This window comes from Canis aureus, chromosome 23 (genome assembly GCF_053574225.1).
Source record: "Canis aureus isolate CA01 chromosome 23, VMU_Caureus_v.1.0, whole genome shotgun sequence".
NCBI classification, from domain to species: Eukaryota; Metazoa; Chordata; class Mammalia; order Carnivora; family Canidae; genus Canis; species Canis aureus.
This window is the reverse complement of record NC_135633.1, coordinates 43,546,891-43,566,620: the sequence shown is the minus strand read 5'-3', so window position 1 is coordinate 43,566,620 and position 19,730 is coordinate 43,546,891. Positions and strand designations below refer to the sequence as shown.

General features: G+C 40.9%; 1 protein-coding gene across 4 annotated transcripts in view; it reads right to left on the bottom strand.

Annotated features, from left to right (window-relative positions):
• The window catches only part of FAT3 (FAT atypical cadherin 3), a 648,833-nt gene that overhangs the window by 388,993 nt on the left and 240,110 nt on the right, over positions 1 to 19,730 (bottom strand). The gene's annotated exons all lie outside the window — the stretch shown is intronic.

Below are 19,730 nucleotides of genomic sequence, written 5' to 3'. Positions count from 1 at the left end.
TTTTGCTGGTAACCTTTGTAGAAAGTAGAAAATCTGTTTCAGGTGAACTAAGCAGGGGCACAGACTAGAAATTCAGTAGTTCCTCTTGCCCTTCACCTTGTAGGTTGCCTTCAAACAACAACAACAAAACAACTCGCCAGTGCAGTTTTGGTAGTTGGAGTCCTTTGATGCAAATGCTTTTCTTAATTCCAAAGCAAACATTCTAGTATTGGTTTGTTTCATACTTCAAGGTATGCAAAGGCATTTGCTGCCAAAATATATCAACTCTTTAAACTTCCTTTAAAATTCATGTTTCTGGCATGGTTTTTCCTATTCACCATATTGGTAAGGGAAGAATTCCTACCTTAGGATCATGAGCATGATTGGTACACAACACTCAATACTGGATGGATGAGATAAATAACATTTCATTAGTCACATAAACTCATCCTCCCAAGAGAGGAGGATAGTGCATGTCACGTAGAGCCAAGTGGGGCTCGCACTTGGGGACACAAGGAACAGCTGTGGATGGCAGGCCTTGTAGTAACAAGAGAGTAGAGTGCCCCATTTCTCACGGCACAATGAGATTGGCTTATTTGAACAATTCTGGGGGCTGACAGGGATAAGCAGGAACTGTGCCTGGTCCCTTTGATAAGGGGAGAATGTTTGACCAGGGGACCTTATCTGCATGAACAGAGTGGGATGGGAACTAAAGTTAGGCCATTCAAGGTCTTCCTGGTTGTACCAAATGTTATGAGTGCAGCACAAAATACTGAGCCTCAGTTGTAGGCCTTACACCTGAAGCCTAAACACATAAATATGCTAAAAGAGAGTGAATGAATGAATGAATGAATGCATTGAAAGTGGGACCATTCTGAAATGTTGGAGTATACTATGACCTTCGCCAAGACACTGAATATCCTAGCTATACTGCAGAAATTTATAAAACCTATAAAATGGGAATTGTAGTATCTTTTCCATTTATCTCAGGAGTTTGAGGGAATAAAATCATTAACATATCTGAGTAACATCCTAATTTCGTCAAAAGACCGGAAAGGCCCTCCACTGACTACCTGTCATCCTTTATACCCATCTCCCTCATATGTCAGACACACTGGCCTTCTTTCAATAGCTGGCTTCACAGCCTCCATGCGTGAGCAACATAAGTAAGTAAGATACACTCTTCATATACTTCCAAAGCATCCCCAATTTTGCCTACAATTCAAGCTGAAATTGTTTCTTTGATGTCTGTCTCTTAAATGCCTGGCACACAGTATGTGTTCAACAAATGTCTGGGGGGTGGAATATGTGAAAAGAATGTGATAACATTTGCAAAAGCACACTCAGAAGTTAAAAGCTCTACACACAATTGGAAAAACATGACTTTTGCCTCCAACTGTGGGGAAAACCCACTATACCCTTTCTCCACCCTGTCTCCCCTCTCTCAGCCTTACAGCTGTGGGGGCTTCAGCCTTGCAGAGGGGGAAGTTCACAGACATCCCCATGAATCCTCAGCTAGTATATGGTAATGCACCAGATTTACAGGCTACCTCCTAGGCAAAGAGGTTAGGTTTAATGGTGTAGGCAATAATAGGTAGTCAGCAGGACCAGCTGAGCCAAAAGACAACAGTCGTAGAACTAGAAGAAGGAGATGAATACCAAGCCGCATGCTGAACTTGAACCTACAGAATTTGGCTGGCACCTGCTTAAATAAGAAATTGTAGTAAGATTTTTTTTTTTTTAAAAGAGAATAAAGGACTCCAGTATGTCGAGTCTGGGTAACTGGGAAAAAGATGTTGTCATCTGTAGAAACTTTAGAGTCAAGAGTAAAGTTGGTTCTAGAGAGAGCCCAGGTGATGGTTACCAGCTCAAAATGCTCTCTTTGAATAAGCATCTTGAATACATAAATATCTTGAATAGTATTTTCCAGGACTAAGAAAGATTTTTTAAAATGTTAGCCTGGCCTCACATAGCCAGTGTTTAACCTATAGCTAGTTGCCTTAAATAACTTTTCTACACTACAATTTTTCCCCAAGGACGCATCAGGAAAGTAATGTGCCTTGCTATCTTATTCATAGGTGTATGAGCCCTTCTGGCTTCTGTACTAATGGCTATTACCGGCTAGTATTACTGACTTCTAACGAGCCACATGGTTTCACGGGCCCATGCCACGCTGCCATTCTGACAGACCTCCCAGAGCACGCTCTTGTAAGTTACCCAAGGTCAGGGCCGATTGCGACTCCCATACCCTGAGCTGTCTAACTGACCTCATGTTCTAATACAGACATAGAAAAACTCAGTGAACCTTGAATGGATTCAACTTCCACATTTTCTGGGCATCTGCTCTGGGGTCTGGCGCCAGCTGTGGTAAGTTGAAGAGCTCCAAAGCTAAATAATACATTTTCTGCCTTTAGAAAGCCCTCATCCAAGCCCAAACAGATAATAAAAGAAAGAGGTACCCTAACACACATTAAGTACTAGAGGAGATGTAGATTTAAGGAGTGAGAAAACAGTTGATTCCAGTGAGATAATAAATAAGCTCAGGGAAAGAACATTTAAACTGAAGTAGAACATTTAAAGTTCTATCTTTATCTATCTATCTAAAGACGTATCTAGAAGAGCAAGTGCTTACAAAAGGATGGGTACAAGAATTACTCAGAAAAGAAAGGAGAGGCACACTCTGCTCTGGGGCTTAGGTTGCAGATCTCATTTATGCCTTTTTATTCAATGCCCTGAACTAAAAGTCTGACAGTTTATATTTTTAGAATGTTGCATTTGCCACTACATAAAGCAAGGACAAAAATACACTTCACAACAGAAACCTCCAAATAGTGAAATCTACAATGTCATCTGCTATACGGAACAAATAGTTTCAAGTTACCATAGAAATCCCTACTCTCTTCTGTGGGAAAGTATTTTAAATAAAGCTGTCAGTCTCAATTAAAAATAATAAACGAAAGACCAATTATGGTCCCATTGGATTCACTAATAAAGTTCATCAATGAACTTCCCATCAGGTATTCAGAAACAAAAAGGTAGCATATGGAGGAATTTTCAGTGCAATTAAAGTACACCATTTACATTGTACACTACCACCTTTGGCTGCTGGCAGTCTGAACAAAACTAAACAACCAGTTACACAAAAGGCCTCAAGTGGTGATCAAGGTGGCAGAAGGAATAAACAAGTAAGGAGAAGGTCACAACAAATACACTTGAAATGGCTAATTTCCTACAACCATCCAGAATGAATTTAATTACTTTTTAGCCCCTCCGTACCACTCTTAAACTCAATCCTCCAATGTGAAATACTTAGAACTCAGAATAATGGCACATTTTAGCAATGTGAGTTTTACTTCTCTATACACCAAGCTCTTTTTTTTTCCCCTTAAGATTTATGTATTTGAGGCGGGGGGTAGAGAGAGAGCAAGAGCGAGCATCTGAGCAGGAGGGGCAGAGGGAGAGGGAGAGAGAATCTCAGACTCAGCGCTAAGTGTGGAGCCCGATGTGGGGCTCAATCTCATAACTCTGACATCACGACCTGATCAAGATTCCGATGCTTAACCAACCATGCCACCCAGGTGCCTCACCCCGAGCTCTTTGGTGTCCTAGTTTATAAAGCTTACGGGCTTCATGAAGGCAGGGGTTAGGTTTTCATTCTCACAGAGCTCAGCCCCGACCACACAGCCCACTCAATGTGCTTTGAGAGTCTGTTTGTTTGTTTATTTATTTATTTATTTATTTATTTATTTATTTATAAGATTTTATTTATTCATGAGACACACACATACAGAGAGAGAGAGAGAGAGAGGCAGAGACACAGGCAGAGGGAGAAGCAAGCTCCATGCAGGGAGCCCGATGTGGGACTTGATCCCGAGACTCCAGGATCATGCCTTGGACTGAAGGCGGTGCTAAACCGCTGAGCCACCCAGGGATCCCCGAGTCTGTGTATTTAAATGTCTTCTGTGCCACTCAAAGGGAATCATCTACTCTTCACTTTCTGCAATATTTATGTTACTGCCTTGTTTTGTGCCTTCTGCATGCATATAGGTATGGAGTGTGTGGTATATGCGCTGCTCTGCTGATAAGTTTCATAAAATTTCAAACCCTTATTCTGCCTGCATAGTAAGAGATAGTCTCTGGAGCACTCAGGCAGACTTGACTTTTATGTAATTTTTCTTATGACCCGACCGTACTCAGACGGCTTCGATGAATGGTTCTGAAATGGGGTTTACACAAATGAGAGATATCATCAATCTGACAGACATTGCCATATGATCAATTGCTTGCAGCTGAACTGGTCAGGTGACTTCAACAAAAAGATGGTGATCTAGCCAACATAAAAGAGGCTAAAGGCACCCCCTTGCTACCTGTCTTCCCAGGCATACTCTCAGTACTTTGTAGACACCTTTTTACTGCCCAGTTGTCCAGTCCAAGAACCCTCTCTCCTCCCCCACACTTGCATGCCTGTGTATACACATACTCACTAACTTGCTGTTGGCGGCCTGGTGTCTCCATTCGACATGTGAACCTTGAAAGGCAGTAGATTTCTCTCACTTGAATTGTCTCATAAATCACTTAACCTTCCTCCTTTACTCCACATTAACCTTTGGTCTTTAATTTCTTCCTTTTCACTTGATTTTATGACCTGCTCTCTCAATAGAAGCTCTTTATAAAGATTTGTATGGACATGACTCCCTAAAAAGAAATTTCACTTTATATTTGACTATGATGATTCTAGCTCCTAACTTTAGATTTTAAACCACATGTTTCAAATACACTGGCATTAAGTAAACTAATGATAATTAAAACTTTTAAGAATTTGGAGTATTCCCATGTACTTTGTGTTATGCTAAGTACTTTGTTTCCTTGTTTTGCTTTCCTCTGGTCAACAAGTGACTGCGGAAAAACTAACAAAGAATGTCAGTTATTTTGAAAAGTTAGAAACGAAAAACTGTAAGGCTTTGTCTCTGTGTGGGCATATAGCCAGCTTTTCACACGTATAAATGCAGGTTCTCTCTGAGCTCTTTCACCACCCCCCTGACTCTGGGCTCCTCACAAAGAAAAGAGTCCAGAGGGGCATCCTAGGGTATGTCTATGTCTATTGTTCATCAGTGACCCAAAGGCAAAAAAATAGACAGCCCACACAAAATAGCCATCAGAGTGCTACTGGTATATGGAGTTCTCTGGCAGGAGATGAACAAAATGGCTTGGGAGAGGTCACTAAAAACATCACGAGGATAAAAAAGATACAGAGAATCTTCGAATCTCCATAGAGACAGGAGTATCCCAGAAACTGGAGGAGAGACACAATCCCCACATTCAAGGACCTTGCCATGAAGATGGTGACATATACCCAAACAAAAATAGCCTTTAATCAAGACACACAACGCTCAGACTCAAAACAGCCATCTATTTCTAGTGGGGGATGGGAAGTGGAAAATGATGTAAGACCAGCAAACATCCAGGAAGGGCAATGTTCCTAGTGTAGGTCATATGAATGCCGTGACTGCTTGTACTTTTCTAAGGAGAACCAACAGAATAGAATCACTGAGGAACAATACACGATAAAGACAACAAAGCACCTTTTTAGGCAAGCCCAGCATTTTTCCCATCTTCCAGCTTCTTAACTAAATCTTTTGTCACCAGCCTATGAGCATTCTGATATCTTTTGGCACTACCTAAATTGAAAGAAACACTCTTCTCTTTACATCTTCAGTTGATAACTCTCTGCTTAGAACTCAGGTTTTGGCTTTTTTTAAAATATTTTATTTATTTATTCATGAGAACACACAGAAAGGATTGAGAGAGAGAGGCAGAGACACAGGCAGAGGGAGAAGCAGGCTCCATGCAGGGAGCCCGATGTGGGACTCGATTCCGGGTCTCCAGGATCACGACCTGGGCTGAAGGCGGCACTAAACCGCTGAGCCACCCGGGCTGCCCAGGTTTTGGCTTTAATTTTGATTTTTGCCTCAGAAAGCCTTCCTAGGGTCCCTGGTTTACAGCAGTCATCCAGTGTCTCCTCTTCCCACAGAGACACTCATCACACATCCTGACCCCATGTCCAAGGCCTCTGGCCCCAGCCACACCACTCCAAGCATCTGCAGGGCAGGGCTGACACCTATACCCTAATCACCTCCGTGCTTCCAGCACACGGAGCATTTTCGCTCATAAGTTCCAACCAATTAAGGTAGAATCTAAGCCATTCTACTACTTTCAAACCCAGAATCAGTTGGGCTATAGTGGCTCATGGCTTTCATGGGAACAATCTATCCTTCATTATTCTTGTTACTTTACATATACTCTTTTTAGGTAACATGTTTGTATATCTCCTCTATCAGTATCTCCCCCACTAACAAACTTCTGATAAAGAAACATGTCCACTGGCACAACTTCATTAGCTGAGAGATTATAGTAGCCTATTAACTGGCCTAAGAGCCCTCCTGATGCAAGATGATACTGCAGTTGTGTGGAAACAATGAAGACTGACCTCAGGGCTGAGGGTTTTTTTTTTTTTTTTTAAGATTTTATTTATTTATTTGAGATTGTGCACAAATGGGAGGAGTGGCAAAGGGAGAGGAAGAAGCAGACCCTCTGCAGAGCAAGGAGCTGGACAAAGGGCTCAACCCCAGAACCCTGAGATCATGATCTGAGCCAAAAGCAGATATTTAACCAATTGAGCCACACCGGTGCCCCTCAGGGCAGGGTTCACAAGAGACCATTGGAGCAGTCCAGGAGTACCTCTTTCAGCCCACAGGAAAAGGCTGTTCCTTTATCTTCTGACCATCCAACATTCTCCAGTTTGACTTACCATCACCTAACAATAAGGTATCTGTGCAATGTTGGGGATCCTCAGCCTCACAAGCATGCTGGCAGAAGTGCCCTTAAGTGTTAGCAGGTGACACAAAATCCTAGAGATGTCTAAGGAGGCTTCTTCTTTATTTTTTTTTTAAGATTTTATTTATTTATTCATGAGAGACACAAGAGAGAGGCAGAGGGAGAAGCAGGCTCCATGCAGCAAGCCTGATGTAGGACTCGATCCCAGGACTTCAGGATCACGCAATGCCCTGGGCCAAAGGCAGGCACTAAACCGCTGAGCCACCCAGGGATCCTCCAAGGCCTCTTCTTTAATAGTCTTTCTATACAAAAGGCCCATGAAGGGCCCACATCACTTTAGATTAGGATAGCAGAAATGGCATATATTCTTTATCTACGTGGACAAAACATTCCGAATTTCTTGCCAGACCCTACGTTCATCTAATATTGCCTCTGGGAGGGGGCTTGCTGACCAAATCCCTCTTAATCTCCTGTATGAGGCATAAAATACATGTTTACTGGGAGTCTGGCTTCAGGAGTTCGTCCTCAACCTCAGACAAAACCAATGAGAGGCACTTGGAGATGCAGTAATAACATGTAAAATATGAGCTGTTCCGCTTGTATCAATGCCTGAGATGAAGGAATCAAAGATGGGCTTATTAAATGTTCGGGTGATGTTCAATTAGGTGGTGTTCCAATAGTACAAACAAATGGAAAAAAGTTCAGAGTTACTGTAATCTACTAAGAAAGGACTCCAGTGGGAAAAAAGTAGACTGCAAAAGATACACAGAATAAGATGGTGGCTGGCTGTTCCCTGTCTCTTTTTCTGTTCTCTATCTTTCCCATACCCACCCTCCTCCTCTGCACACCCTCCCTCTCATACACACACCACTGAGATTAGTGCTAATTCCAATTAAGTTAACAAACATTTACTGAGTACCTGCTCTATGGTAAGTACTGTGCCAATTAAGTATACAAACATGAAGAACATAGTCTCTGACTCTAAGAAGCTTAGAAGCCTAATTAGGGAGATAGATACACACACTAAGAGTCACAAGTGAGGGACAAAGTGTGCAGATGTTGATGTGCATGGGGACTCGGGAAAACAAAGGCGACACTGAGGATCAGGGACGACTGTCCCCAGGAATTTACAGTGAAGCTCTTATAGGATAAGTGGGGTCTGTCAAATAGTGAGAAGACAGAAGAAAGGGGCACCTGGGTGGCTCAGTGGTTTAGGGTCTACTTTCAGCTCTGGGCATGATCCTGGGATGCTGGGATCAAGTCCCGCATCAGGCTCCCCGCAGGGAGCCTGCTTCTCCCTCTGCCTGTGTCTCTGCCTCTCTTTCTGTATCTCTCATGGATAAATACATAAAAATTATTTTTAAAAAAGACAGAAGAAAATTCCAAACATGCTAAAGACCAAACTGAAGTCACTGAAAAGTGAAAGAGGGAGTGGCCTTCTCAAAACCACAAAATATGGCCTGTAGAGTCAGGGAGCTGGGTAGGCGTGCGGTGGGTGGGTGCATCGGGGGGGAGCTTAGAGAATGGCAGACCTCCAAAGCCAAATGAAGTTGCTGACCATCATCTAGCCTCATCAGAAAAATATACTGTAGATATTCAGAAACGTGTAGATATACAGAAAAATATACTGTAGATATTCAGAAACATGTCTTGAATTATTAGCTTGGCCAGAAACAATCTGGGAGTCTACCGGGGCCAGATAGTTTTTACAGTGAAAAAAATATGTTCTATTTTTTTTCTTTTTTTTCAATATGTTCTATTGCCTTCGGAAATACCCCGACTCTTGCCAGTATCTTCAAATTGCCTGGTGGTTATCATCAGGTAGAACAAACTAGGTCCTGTGAATCCACCAATGAGATCAAACCCATCATGACTGGTAGAAAATATTCCAAATGAAGCTAGGGAGATCAAGTTACCAAACTGCCATCAGCAAAGGGGTGGTCAGTGCAGGGAAGGGTAGGAGGAGTGGATAATCACTTTTTAGCCCTGGTGGAAGGAAAATGGTTCATTTACATTTCAGAGCAATAAAGAAATGGAAAGAAATAAGATAACATGCCCTATGTACTGCTCATTTAGCTTAAGAGCTCCAACTTCGGATATAACTGAAAGTCATATGCAGACGTTCCACCCCATTTCCCTCCATACATCACTACCATGGATTTCTCATCTCAATGCATGCTTACTGATATATTTACTACATTTGAATATCTACAAAAATAACATAATATAATTTCTGTATGTTTTAAATATTATTCAAGTGAAATACATAAAATACAAAAAGCAGGCTCTTTTGAAGCCTTTTTCTCTTAACACGTTTTTTTGAGATTTGTACTGATAAATGTAGCTTTGGTTTATTCATTTCACAAATATAGAGTATCCAACTACATGAATATACTATACTATGCTTATCCATTCTTGCAGAGATGGACTTGTAAGATGTTTCCAGCTCCTTTGCCATGAGAAGCAACACTAAAAAACTTGCATACACTTCCCAGAAGAGTTCTCTCCAGGATTGATTAGCCTAAGTGCATTCTCTTCTCTCCTTTAGGAGATCTTGGTCCATTGTTCTCTAATGCTGAAATAACAGACAGTCTCCGCAACAGTGCATGAGTTTCTTTACAGCCTCCAAACACTTGAAGGGAGCCAAATTTAATTTCTGCCAACCATAAAGGTGTGAAATAGTTCTTTCTTATAGCTTTAATTGTTTCCCCAATTACTACTAAAGGTGAGCATCTTCTCACATTTACTATACATTTTGGTTTACTGTTCTATAAAATTGCTCGTCAAGACGTTTGCCAATTTTTCTATTGGACTGGGTTTTTTTTTTTTTTTTTTTTTGTAGAATTTCTTTTTACAAGTTGATACTGATCCTTTGCTAAAAAAAAAAAAAATAGAAAACAAATTACTGCTATGTACTAAGGCTTTTTTTAAAGATTTTATTTATTTATTCATGAGAGATAGAGAGAGAGAGAGGCAGAGGGAGAAGCAGGCTCCATGCTTCTCACATCGAGAAGCCCGATGTGGGACTCGATCCCGGGACCCCAGGATCACGCTCTGGACTGAAGGCAGGCGCCAAACTGCTGAGCTACCCAGGGATCCCCTACTAAGGCTTTTAAACTGCTCATACCACCTTGACCAAATAAAACACACCTAATGGATTAAAGCTAAGAAAGGAATAAACATAAGCTAAAAGACTTAGGCATCAAAGATGTTCATCAAAGATGTTCATCAAAGCATTGTTTATAATAACAAATATGACACGCCGTATACTTAAATAATAGCTCTAAAAAGGAAAAAAATATGAAATCCTCCAACAGAAAAAAGGGACTGCCATACCCGTCAAGTAGACTCCTCTACAGACATTAAAACCAGCATGTATAGAAGACGTTTAATGTATAGAAAAATGTTAAAAATATATTAAGTGAAAAAAAAAGCAGGCTGCAAAATATTCTTAAGGAAAAATATGACAGTAAGTGAAGTTATGCTAGTTTATAGGATTATATTTTCTTCTTTTTATTACTATGTTTTTTTCTAGAATTTCTATAAAGTATATAAAATACTTTTTAAAAAGCTATGCATAGAAACACAATGGAGATTCCTTCAGAATTAGGCTATCAGGAGGAAAGTTAATCTAAGAGGTAGAATTTTGGAAAGCATCAGATTGCAAGGGGCATTGAGAGCTACAAGACTGGTGTGCGTGTGTATGCAGGACCTGTGTTCCCAAGGCCAGATATTTCAGCCAAATCCACAGAAAATGATCACTCTTGGATCACTGCTGTCTCACCTAATGGAAAATAATAACCTGAGAAGTTCTGTGGGTTCCATACACAGCAGGGCTGGGTGTTTCCCAAAGGGTTTACAATCTAAGCAAGACAGATGAGACAATTAAGACAAACAGACAAGGAATGGGAAAAGCAATTTGTACCCCAGTCATGGAGTAGGCATATGGTTTGTAGGTCTATGCTGACATTTTAGGACAGTTTAAGGAGAGTCAAGACAGATTTAGGTGGAAAATATAGCCAGCACTGAACTCTGATGGCTAGAAAATGAACATATTTTATGTCGCTGATGGTAGAAGACACCAACTGAGAACAAGACAACTGATTTTAAAATACCCTCATCCCAAAGTCTGATGGTCTAGATCACTGGTATAGTTGCTTTTAGTTTATAAAGTATTTGCTTATCATTATCCATATTTTTCAAAGGATAAAGGTCAAGTGTGGAACAGAAGAGAGAGAATATCCTTCAGAGTCAGACAGAGCTTAGGGAAGTGTGGGCACAATCCTCAGTCCTCTCACCCTCAATTTCCTGCTTATCAACGTGGCAAGACGACACAACCTGAACCCTGCAAGGCTGCCGGACCTTTAGAGATAGTAAAAATAACCACAATGTGTGGCATGTGGGAGGCCCTCAATAAATGGGAAATATTAATCCCGGAAATACAGTTTATTCTGCATCCAGAACTGGAGCATCCTTAGGTAATATGCCCCACATATTTAATTGTTGCAGTGTGTAAAATGAATGAAACTCTAAAAGCTTTGGTTAAAAGCTCACTAACGGGGGCGCCTGAGTGGCTCAGTCAGAGCTTCTGGCTCTTGATTTCAGCTCAGGTCATGATCTCAGGGTTCTGGGATCAGGCCCCAGGTCAGGCTCTGCATTGGGCTCCTCTGTATGAGGATTCTCTCTCTCTGTCTCTGTGTCTCTGTCTCTCTCCCTTCTTCCCCTTCTGCCCCTCACCCCAAATAAAAATAAATAAATCTTTAAAAGAAAGCTTGCTAACAGCACCATTTGTTTTCAAGCTTTACTTTTTCTATTTATAGTGTATTTTTCATCTTAACTAATCACAAAGGAGAGGAATTTAAAAGATACTTTATAAAAAGGAGTCACCCATAGTCAAAGGCAAAACTACTACCTCCTCCTGTTTCTCGTTCATGTAAAATATACAATTAATATTTTAATCTAGCTCCTAAAATAGTATCCAACCATTTCTCCTGTTCTGCCAAGAAGAGACAGATGGTGCATCAGCTTATAAATCAGCCCCCAAAATTCTTGAAGGCAAATAAGTGCTTTATAAATCAGGGTTTTAAAAAGGGCTCATTTTTATAACAGTTATTACTTTGAAGCAATCTTTCCCTAATTATCTTTATAAACATTAAACAGGGCTAATTTATGAGTTCCTGAACAATTTTGGGTTTTTCAATGAAACAATCAAGATCCCACATGTCTCCCTTTTCTCTTTTAATCATCACTAACATATACAATGACCTTGATCAGCCCTCTGGTCCGTTAAGCTCTGACCCTAATAGACAATGAAACCATGCTGAGAAATTACTATTCAGCGTTAAAACCCAGAATATATTTGAAAATGACTTTGGAATGACAAGACACCTTGGTAGTTTGGCTGTGGCCTTACATCCAGGAAAAAGAAATGATTGGGGGAGAAAAAAATGATATGTAAAGATTGGCACAAAGCCTCTAATACCCCTCACAACCTCCAAAACGTTTTTGTCTTTGTGCTGACCTTTCAGAAGGAAAGGAGAGGATGATTATGCTATACCTCTATTGAATATACTGAGAGCCAGTGCATTACAGATACTGTAAGAAAGGGTACATGGACAGAACTTTCTAAGATTTCTATCAAGTTTATAAAGCACCAAATTGGACCAACCGTATTCAAACTTGGTGCATTTAAGAAGATATGTACTGTTTTCTACTTAGAAAAATCAAATTTCTTTAACAAGGCACAATGGCATGGAGAGTTACTTTACATAGTGACTCGTCTGTTATTAACAGGGCTACAATCCCTGATATATCTGCAGTTCTAAAATCCCCAAAGCTCTGAAAACTCATTTAACTGCAAAACCTGGTCCAACTAGAAACCATTTAATGATTAAACTCAACCTAGCCCAATGTGAAGCTATTATACTCAGCCCACCAGAGTGCCTCTCCATATGTTTTGCCACTGAAATATTAAAGTATTTGATTACAAGCTACTGCCCTAGACCCTGCTGAGGACATCATGCATATGTTACAGTATATGCTTCCTCCCTATTGCATTTTAAAAATTGTGAAGTACTCTGAATCCTGACCCCAAGGGTTTTGATACAAGACAATGAGCCTGTGTTAACATCTGTATATTCTTTTCTAGGGAAAGAGAACGAACTTAATCTTTTAGTCCTAGGGTTGGAGAAAGTGGGATTTCAGGCAAATGTTCAAAAATGCTGATGTCGTTGCCTCCAGATTAGAGGGCTAGGTGGAAAGGTTGGTTTTACCAACTCATTAAGTGAATGGCTCATTTGGGGCACATGACACACTTATGATGAAATAAATTACGTACCAGCCAAGGGAATAAGGGCATTAAGGATGGGTGAGTGGGTTGTCATGAGTTTGCATCTTTATGTAGAGTAGGGACTGAAGTTAGGATCATGACTCTTCTGAATAAGCCAAGGAAGGGGAGGATTAATGGAAAAAATGAGATAATCATTAAAGTCTCCAGTGTGCATGGGTGTGTCTGGGTATGTTTTCATGAAAGAGAAGCATCATACTATGAGTTAGCCTATACATGTCAAAAGACATTAAGGAAGAAATTAAAGACATGGCACTTTGGCCAGGCCAAGTGGACAGGCACACAGGGATACCGTGAGAGATGCTGGGTGGAGAAGTGATCGATTTGAATCATGGCTTCAGAACTAAGAGATAAGACTCTAAAAACAGATCCAGTAACATTTTCTTCGCATTTATATATACCCCTCAGTTTCAGCTTTTTGATTGATTGTTTTCCATTTTCTTTTCTCACCCTCTAGCTTACCTGTATAATTGATAACAGTAATAATCATCCTGTACATGCATATAGATAGTATCTACAATTTAACAAATACTTTCATAACATGACTTTTTTTTTTAAGATTTTATTTATTCATGAGAGACATAGAGAGAGGCAGAGACACAGGCAGAGGGAGAAGCAGGCTCCATGCAGGGAGCCCGACGTGGGACTCAATCCCAGGTCTCCAGGATCAGGCCCTGGGCTGAAGGCAGCGCTAAACCGCTGAGCCACCCGGGCTGCCCAACATGACTTTTTTTTTTTGAGACAACAATGTTCTAAGAACAGAACATTGACATATTATTATCCATAAAAAAAGAAATTTAGAGCCAAAAACTTAGTTCAAATCATGGTTTGATGATTCCTCCCTTAGATAAGTTAATTACGCTAGTAAAGCCTCAGTTTTGTCATCTGGAAGATGAAAACAATAATAACTGCTGTACAGATTTGCTAAGAGAATTAAATGAGGTGATACACATGAAAGTGCCTCCCAACACTTGCTGACGGTAAAGCCCTATAACTAGCACTTGTGACCATGGCGATCAGCGATCACATGGTTTACTCTTAGGAATTATCTCCAATACTTTCCTCTCCCACCAAGCCACAATCTATTTCTGAAAACAGTGCTTTATAACATGGCCAGAATCAGTACTAGGATGCCTCAATTCAATTTTCACTTTAAAAATAATTCTGATAATTGCACTGGCTTACTATGAACTTCCTGGCATAAAGTAAACTGTATTCTAGCAAGACACTCCACATTTAAAATGCAATTCCATTAACTTGCAATTAGTAGTTTTCACACGTATCGGAAAAATAAATTGATTTAGCACCTTTCTCCTGTCCACAGTAATACTGAAGATTTTTTTCCCTTGCTGTTATTGTACTCTGGCTGCAAATATTAGTTACCCTAACTGCGTATCACGTAAATCAAATAAATGCCTCCCCCCGATACTCTACCCCCCTTAATCACATCGGCAGCTGCTCCAGTATGTCTCAATGGCCATCCACTGGAACTCATTAAGAAAGCATTATGTATAGAAAATTAAAATGCAAGGTCTATGATCTGCAGACAAAAAGATGACAAAGCTTATCAAATGTATGCTTTGGCCTTCTCATTAGCTCTCAGGGTTTAAATGGCATTGTCCTCTCAAACAGGTCCCAGAGCATTTTTATTTGTTATGAGTAGAACAAAGTCAGACGAGCTTTCTATGCTAGAGATATTTCAACATCCCAAAGAAATAACTTTAAACAGAAATTGGAGCCTGAGATTAAGGCTTAGGGTATTCTTTTTTTTTTCAATTTTTATTTATTTATGATAGTCACACAGAGAGAGAGAGAGAGGCAGAGACAAAGGCAGAGGGAGAAGCAGGCTCCATGCACCGGGAGCCCGACGTGGGATTCGATCCCGGGTCTCCAGGATCGTGCCCTGGGCCAAAGGCAGGCGCTAAACCGCTGCGCCACTCAGGGATCCCGGCTTAGGGTATTCTAAGAGCTGTTCAGAAGCATTCATTTTTTTCTATTAGTCTTTTCAATGTTTTTTCCACAACAATCTGATTCATCCACTTTAGCATTATTGGTCAAGCCATGATCATCAGATGCAGTGGTATTCTTTCTATGAGAAATAGTCCCCACATGGGCCTTTTAAGAGGTTCTACATGTACTTCTCCCGGGGCATCCCTGCCATCCATGATAGCTGTTCTCTGAGCTTCCCCCCTGGGTGAAAGTATTCCTGTTAATGGGAGCAGAATGTAGGCTTGGGGGCAGTCCCAAATCATCCTATATGAGAAAAAACTGGGGTAGTTGAAGATACTGACCTGGGAAATTAAAATCGGTGGGAACAGGACATCTTCCTCAGATATTTCAGGGTGGTAACTTCAACCAAGGATAAGACTCACTCTTCAGGGACCCAGAAGAACCTCTATGCAAGGATCAATAATTATAATACACAATGAGGCAGGCTTTGGCTTACTTTTAGAGAAAGCACTTGTGACAGAGCTGTGTGCCATTTAGATAACCACCACTTGCAGGGAGTGTTCAAGGATTAATTCCTCCACCTCATGGGACTAGGTAATTTTTAACTGCCCTTCCAATTACACCCTTTTAACTATTGGGTGTTATTTTTCATTAAAGCACTAGTCATCCTTTACACTTTTTTTTGGAAGATTTTATTTATTATTTATTTCAGAGAGCGAGCATGAGCACGCAGAGGGAGAAGGACAAGCACACTCCTTGCCAAGCATGGAGCCTGACGCAAGGCTTGATCTCAGGACCCTGAGATCATGACCCAAGCCTAAGGCAGACACTTAACCAACTGAGCCACCCAGGCACCCACTTTATACTTCTAACTGGAAACTGGAAGGTGACTGTTGTCTCCACATACCCAGTATCTAACACAGTGGGTAACATGCTTGTGAAACTAGTGGCCCTGCTTTAGTGAGCACTCCCTATGTGCTAAGTATGTGACATTCACTGTGTCACAACACTCACGTAGTTTCACCAAAACCCTGGTACATATTATCTCTTTTTTTACAAGTTATGAACAAGGGCCACAGTCCAAAGTCACACAGACAGGAAGGGGCTGAGAACTACAATTCCAGCCCCTGTTTTTCTAACTGGAAAGTCCTGGAGTCCTGGAAAGTCCTGGAGCAAACCCCAGTACAGATATAACTACAAATTGCCTATGTAAGAGTAACCTGGGGTGCTTGCAGGAAACACAGATCCTAGACATTACCTAGAAAAGTTGATGGAGTGAGTCTCTGTGGGACCCACACATATTTTAACAAAATCTGAGTCAATTCTGACACTAATAAAAATAACTACTATTTTTTAACACATTAATTGCCAGTTACTACCCTAAGTACTTTATTATTATTTTTAAATATTATTTATTTTTTTAAAGATTTATTTATTTATTTATTTATGATAGAGAGAGAGAGAGAGGCAGAGACACAGGAGGAGGGAGAAGCAGGCTCCACGCCCATGCCGGGAGCCTGACGTGGGACTCGATCCCGGGACTCCAGGGACTCCAGGATCGTGCCCTGGGCCAAAGGCAGGCGCTAAACCGCTGAGCCACCCAGGGATCCCCTACCCTAAGTACTTTACATGAGACGTTTCATTTATCTTTATAGGAACTCTATGAGTAGCTTCTAGTATTATCCCCATTTTAAAGATAAGGAACCTAAGTTTGGAGGGGTTCGGAGTCTTCTGCAAGGTTACATAATGCTGTCAGCTAGCAGAGCTGGAAATTGTGCACAGGCCATTTTGTTCCAAAACCAAGACTCTCTCTTTATTTTTTTTTTTTTAAGATTTACTTATTTTAGAAAGAGAGCAAGTGATAAGAGGGAGGGTCAGAGGGAGAGGAGAAGAGAAAAATATTGAGCAGACTTCCTGCTGAGTGTGGAGCCTGACCTGAGATGATGACCTGAGCTGATACCAAGAATTAGACACTCAACAGACTGAGCCACCCAGGCACCCCTAGAACCAGAACTCTTAACCACTGTGCTACATTACCTATTTAAGAGACTATATTGAGCAAATAGGACATAAATTTAGTCAGTCTTACACAATTGTTAAGGATCTTTTAAGTGCTGGCACAGTTGTGAAGCTTCCCAAAATACTCATGAAAAATAAACTTCTTACCCTACCATGTTCCTGAAAAGCACACTGAAACACACTCTCTCACCCCACAAACCAGCAAGGATGGGGCCTGTCCATGTAGGCCATAGAATTCGTGGAGCTTGGTGCTCAGCACAGTTCTCAGCCCACAGCAGACACCAACATGTGCTTATAGAGGGAAAAAATAATGGGCATAAAAGGTGCCAAATGGACAAAAGATCTGGCTGCCGGATAGTACTATTTCTTTCTGAGACAAAGAGAACACGAAGTGCTGGAAGTTCTCTTGGCCAAGGAAAAAGACAAATACTCTTTTAACCTCTCATAATTTGTCACAGTATCAATTCCTAAAGCACAATTCTTTCTTCTTTCAGCTTTACTGAGCTATAACTGCAATGTAGCATTGTGGAAGTTTAAGGAATACAACCTGATGATTTGATAGATGTTATATATTATGAAATGATCACCATGATAAGGTTAGTTAACACGTGCCTACTTTATATATTTACCTGTGTGTGTGTGTGGGGGGGGGGGTGACAGGTTTTCAGATCTACTCTCTTAGCACCTTTTCAAGTACACAATATAGTATTGCTAACTATAGTCACTGTGCTGTCCCTTAGATCCTCAAAACTTCTTGATTTTTAAAACCAGAAGTTTGTACTCTTTGGCCAACATCTCCCCATTTACCCCACCAGCCCCTGGCAACCACCAACCTCCTCTCTGTCTCTCTGAGTTTGGTTTTTCTTAGATTCCATATATAGATGAGATTGTACAGTATTTGTTTTCCTATGTTTGATTTCACTGAGCAAAATGCCCTTAAGGTCTATCCGCATTATTGCCATTGGCAGTGATTTCCTTCCTTTTTATGGATAAATAATATTCCATTGTGTATATGTATTTTCTGTATATATACATTTTCTCTATCTGTCGGCTCTTTCCAATCAACAGACACTGAGGTGGTTTCCATGTCTTGGCTATAAAACACAATTCCTAATGAAACGCGTTAATAAAGGAGAATCGGTCAGTGCATCAGCATGTTAACACTTGAAAACTAATGAATAATTCAGATTGTGAACTCTCCAGCATGAGCAAAGGCAGGACTGGCACAATGTTCACTAAATATCTTGGGTTTTCTCAATGAAGAAAAAGGAAGGAAGCTCTGCTTTGTGGGGGTTCTATAAGTGGGTTGTCTTCCCTTTGTTATTTTATTCACTTCGCTTTCACCTTCCCTGCCGTTTCTAAACACAGAAGGATGAGTCTGCCTTAACACTCCAGATAAAATCTCCCTAAAGCTGCGATGAGCTGGCATTTTGTTTATAAGCCAAGGGAAAAAGATGAACTAAGAAAACATATACAGTATAAAAACACTCACTATACAGAGTATGAGATTCTGGTCCTAAGATTCCCAGCGATACAGCAAGGAGCTTTCCTGAGCCCCAAATCCCTTTGAGGGCACAGTGCCTCAGTCCCAAAGGGTAAAGGTATCATCAAGGCTTCCCCTTCTCTTTTTGCCGGCCAGGTTGATTTGTGGCTACCACCATGTCACTAAGGATTAGTTTATGTCACAATATTTATTGAGCCCCATGCCAGGCACAGGAAACAAGTGAAGAGTCAAGATCCATTCCTTGTCCTTGTGGACTTTTCAAACTAGAAGGGGATTTAAATATATAAACAAGCATTCACTGCACCATAAATGATCAGTACTGTGAGAGAGGGAGAGGGGAAGCCACTCAGAGAAGACGCCTTCCACACTCATCACTGCCCTTGCCAGACTTCAGAGTTCAAACTTCAAAGGCTTCCATAACCTGGCCCTGGGCCCTGACTCAGCCCACCTCTTTCACTGCACCCCTGCCCACCAGCCACTCATTTTGCACTAAAACAGCCAACCTTTTCTTTCTTTCTTTTTTTTTTCTTTCCAACTTTGGCTCTTCACCCTCACACCACACGTGTCCTTTGCTTGGAGTTCTATCTTCCATCTCATCTTATGGATGGCTTTTTTCCATCAGGTGTCAAGGTGATGCCAGCTCATTCATGAGCCGGTTTCTAACCACTCTGAGGAAAGTTCTCCATCACCATGCCCGCCATGCTTTTCACTTCATCATAATGTGCTTGTTTTTCTTTTTAAATATTTTATTTACTTGAGGAAGAGAGAGAGAGAGAGAGAGAGAGAGAGAGAGAACACGTGCGAGAGATAGAGCATGAATATGGGGAAGAGCAGAGGAGGAGGGAAAGAGACAGGAACTCTAGAAGACTCCTTGTGAGTGCAGGGACCAACACGGGGCTCAATCCCACAATGCTGAGATCATGACCTGAGCCAAAACCAAGAATGGGATGCTCAACTGATCAAGCTACCCAGGTGCCCCATAATGTTTTTGTTTTTTAATGGTGTTCTGCATTTTGTCAAAAAAATTATAAATGTGTTTACACTATTTCTTATAAATGTGTTTACTCTGATTTTATAAATATGTTTAATCTGATTTTG